Here is a 4165-nt window from a genome sequence, read left to right as displayed (position 1 = left end):
GGGCGTGACTTCCGGCCGGCGGACTTCCGGCCTCGCGCAGGGGGCTTCCGGTGCCGCCCCCGCCCCCGCCCCCCGCCCCGCCGGCCTCGCTCCTGGAGACTTAAGGGCGAGCGGAAGCCCCGCGGGCCGTCGGGAGCGCTGGGCCCCGGGAACGCGGGTTGTCTGAGGGCCGTCGGGGGTGTGGAGGCTGCTGCTATTCCTCCGGAGGGAGCGGAGGAGTCTGGGAAAATTCGCCCAGCTGTGGGCGGGGCTCGGGAGCCTAATTTGCATGTCCCTGGAAACGCCAGGTGATTCGCGGGAGGGGCGTGGCCTCCGCCCATGTGGGCGGGGCCGAGAGAGGGGACAGTGTTCGAATCCTGCGCCGACCTGGTACAGGTGTCTCCCCGTGCACAGGAGCGGGCAGTGACAGCCCTGGAGGGTGGGAGGTGCACCCTGGGCGCTAGGGGCCGGATATGTACATTATTGAGGAGTTAGAGGAATGCACCCCCAAAGGACCGCAAGGCAGGGATCGTGTCTACAGCACAGACTGTTTGTTGAATGGGTGAATAATTAATGAGCTAACGAACAAATCATTTTTTCTGCACAAACCCAAGTTCAAATGCTGCAACACTGTCCACCTGTGCTTATTGGGTTGGGGTCTTACGCATGGGTTTCCTTGGCTGGGGCCACGCACCCGTGGAGTTAGGGAGAAGGCTCCGAGCATGGGGAGGAGGTGGAGGGGTTCAGTAGATAGGAGCAGGAAGAAGGGTACTGCAGGGAGGCTAAAGGGCCTGGCCTGAGTGTTGGAGGTGGGGACTGCCGGGCTTGGGGCCCTGAGCCCCCGCAGTCGTGAGCACAGCCCAGGGCGTGCTGCGGCTGTTATCTCAGGAGGAGGAGGCTGGAGCAGAGGAGGGCGGCCGATGCCCACCGGGGTGTGGCCCAGATGCACCCGCCGAGGACCTGGCAGGGCCTGTGGGGTGTTTGGACCTGATAACAAACAGCAGCAAGCACTGCTGGCATGGGGACACGGTGACACTGAGGACACTGCACGGCAGGGCGCCAGGGGTGCCAGCTCGCTGAATCTTCACCTACGTGCACTTCGCAAACACCTGGAGGCTTTAAAAACACTGACACCTATAATGGTGGTGGAATAATCCAGAAAAGGGGAGTGAAAACGGTTGCACAGCCTGAAGAGCACCATCAATGGCACTGAATAATACGTGTAAAAATTGTTGAATTGGTGAATCTTATGTATATATTTCACAATTTATCACACACACACACAAAAAAAAACAAGTCTGGGTCACCACCCCTGAGATTCTGGTGCCCTTGGCTCCCAGGTGAATCAGGCTGGAGAGCTTCTATCCCTGCTGACTCCCTGTCCCGTGAGGCCCGCAGTGAATGCCCCCTTTGTTGGGGGCCTTGGCATCAAGGTGTGAAGTTGGCCTGGGCAGAGCCTGGTCATGTTCTCAGGCTGCCCTGGGGGTCCTGTCTTCCTGAGAAGAACCACAGCCCCCTTGACACATGGTGGGAGAGGGCTCAAGTATGCTCACCTCTCTCCCCCTAAATGCCCCGTGGCACACCTCGTGTCTCTTCACAGGGGGTTTTCAATGCCATCAGGTACTGGGAGTGAACGCTTACTCCGCCTCACAGGCTGCCAAAACCATGACCTGTTTTTCAGAGGACACTAGGGTCAGAGAGGCCCAGGGCTGAGCCCACAGGGGTTGGGCAGGGGGACTCAAACCCAGGACCTTCTCCCTCCCCAAGCTGCACCTTCTCTGGGTCCCACTTCCTCCTATGACCCACCTACCAACGAAGAGGTGGTCAGTCGATGCAGACCGTGCTTTACAGCCTAAGGGAGTGTCCATACCATCCCAGCTGCAGACTCAGACACAGATCCACACTATCTCAGGTGAAGTAGGGGTTGTCTTTGCCCCCCAAGTCCCCACATCACCCTCACATACTCCCTGTTACTTTCTCCCACCCACACAACCAGCCCTCATCTCCTGTTGCCTTCTGGTGGCCCTGACCTTCCCCACAGCCACTCATTCATTTATGTCCCCAAAATAAAGCACCTGTGTCCCCAGGTGGCCACTGCTGGAGTTGACCACAGTATCGCTGGAGGATAACTTGGCAGTCTATCCAAAGCATAAAACATTCATAATCCCGGCTCAGAAATTGTTCCTCTTGGCCTCTATTCTGAGGAAAAGACCAGGTGTGTGGGAGACTTAGCCACAGCAGTGCTCACGAAGCAGGATTTTGTAGCTAAAAATGTCCAGCACTAGTTCTGGTTCAGCCAACCTGGGAAGGGACAGGAATCTCCATGTTTAACAAGGCCCTGGTCCCCTCCTTGTCCCTTCCTGCCCCCACCTCCCCCACCCCTACACACATACTGCCAGGAGTCAGAGGCCTTTTCTGGAAACCCACTGCAAGTATTAGGTGGCAGCTAGAAGCCCCCCAGGGGTGTGTTCCCCCACCCAGGCTCAGGTTCCTGGGCACTGTGGGCAGCCCCAGGGGCCCACCTTGGAGACTTGGTTGGCAGACACTGGGAATAGGTTCTGGGCCCTATGGGCTGGTTGGGGCCTCTTCCTCCCAGGGCTATGGTCTCAGGTCTCTCTTCTCTTTTGAAGGCTATCCTCTGCCCCCTCCTCCCTCCGCCCTTGGCCTCCAATGAGAAAGTAGGGGATTCTGGGGGTTTACCCAGGTTAGGCCAGGAGACAAAGGCAGCTTGAACCCTGGGCTGTCCCCTGGAAACACTTTTGCTAGCCACTGCTCAGCAGACCCGCCTGGCTCCAGGGTCCCCTGTGGGAGCCGTATCTGTCCCCAGAGCCTTCTCACTGAGGACCCTCCCAGGGCAAGGAGCAGACTCGGCTGCTCGGACCCCTCTGGCTGAGTGCCTAGAACAAGGCCCAACTCCTCCAAGCATCGGTCTCCTCCCATGCAATGTGGGGCAGACGACGTCCACCTCGCAGGGCTGTCGCAGAATAAGAAACTCCATGCAAGGCCCACACCTCCCAGTGCAGAGCCACACCCCAAACCAGTGGGTACAGGCCATGGCTGCAGTGCCCAGGACAGCTCTGCGAATCAGAGACAAGAGGCTGAGGCAGGCCTGGTCTGTCCCCTTCCGCTGCCCAGCCCAGGTCAGGTCCACCTGCCATCTCTCCCCCGGCTGGGAGAGAAGCAGAGCTCACAGCCAGAGCACAGGGTCCCAACAGGCCCTCAGCCCCGAAGCTGGACAGGGGAGGTGGGGAGAACCCGGGGACACCCCGAAGCTGGACAGGGGAGGTGGGGAGAACCCGGGGACACTCAACACGCAGACAACCTCAGCCTCCAACAACGGCGCGGTCGGTGAGTCGGCAGTAGTCAGGTATTATCAGTGGATTGTTAAAAACCCAAACCCGCTGCTGCCGAGTCAGTCTGGCTCCTGGCGACCCCATGCGACAGTGAAGAACTGTTCCGTAGGGTTTTCTTGGCTGTAATCTCTATGGAAGCAGATCACCAGGTCTTTCTCCTGTGGCCTCTAAGCAGCCATTAAATGATGCTGTCGATCTGCCTGTGTTGGGAATATGTGTGCTTTATCAATCAAGTCAGGGCTGCATTGTGATTTTCAGCAGACCTCCCTCTTGAGATGGATGGACTCAGTGGCTGGAACATTGGGGTCAAACCTACCAACAATCTGAGGACGGTACGTGACCGGGCAATGTTTCGTTCTGTTGCGCGTGGGGTCGCCATGAGGTGGAGCGGACTCGACGCCAGCTAACAATGACAACAGTAGGCTCCTCTGCCCTGGGCCACTTCACCAGCTACAGTAGTTGTCCTGCCCTGAACACCTCACCCACAGCTGGTTCTGGGCTCTCACAGGCTGTCACCACACGCTTTGAAGAATCAAATGGCTCTCTGAAACCAAGCATCAAGTGGTCACAAAAACTGGGTTACAAATCAGTATGAAACTGTCCCCAGCTGACTCTTCGAGCCCTCCAGCTCACTTGACTGGCCGGGGGTGCCAGATGGGCTATCTCAGGGGGAGCAGACCCCTCCCCAGAGGGACAGACCCAGCCACAGTCAGTCTACCCAAGGGGTGTGGTCACAGGCCTGAGCTGGAGAGAGTAGGGCAGGTCTGGCCCCACTGCACCCGTGCCCTTGTGGGCATGGCAGCCATGTGCATATGACGCAGAATGATGGGGTC

Source organism: Elephas maximus, chromosome 6 (assembly GCF_024166365.1).
Source record: "Elephas maximus indicus isolate mEleMax1 chromosome 6, mEleMax1 primary haplotype, whole genome shotgun sequence".
Lineage (NCBI taxonomy): Eukaryota > Metazoa > Chordata > Mammalia > Proboscidea > Elephantidae > Elephas > Elephas maximus.
This window is presented reverse-complemented; position numbering follows the sequence as displayed.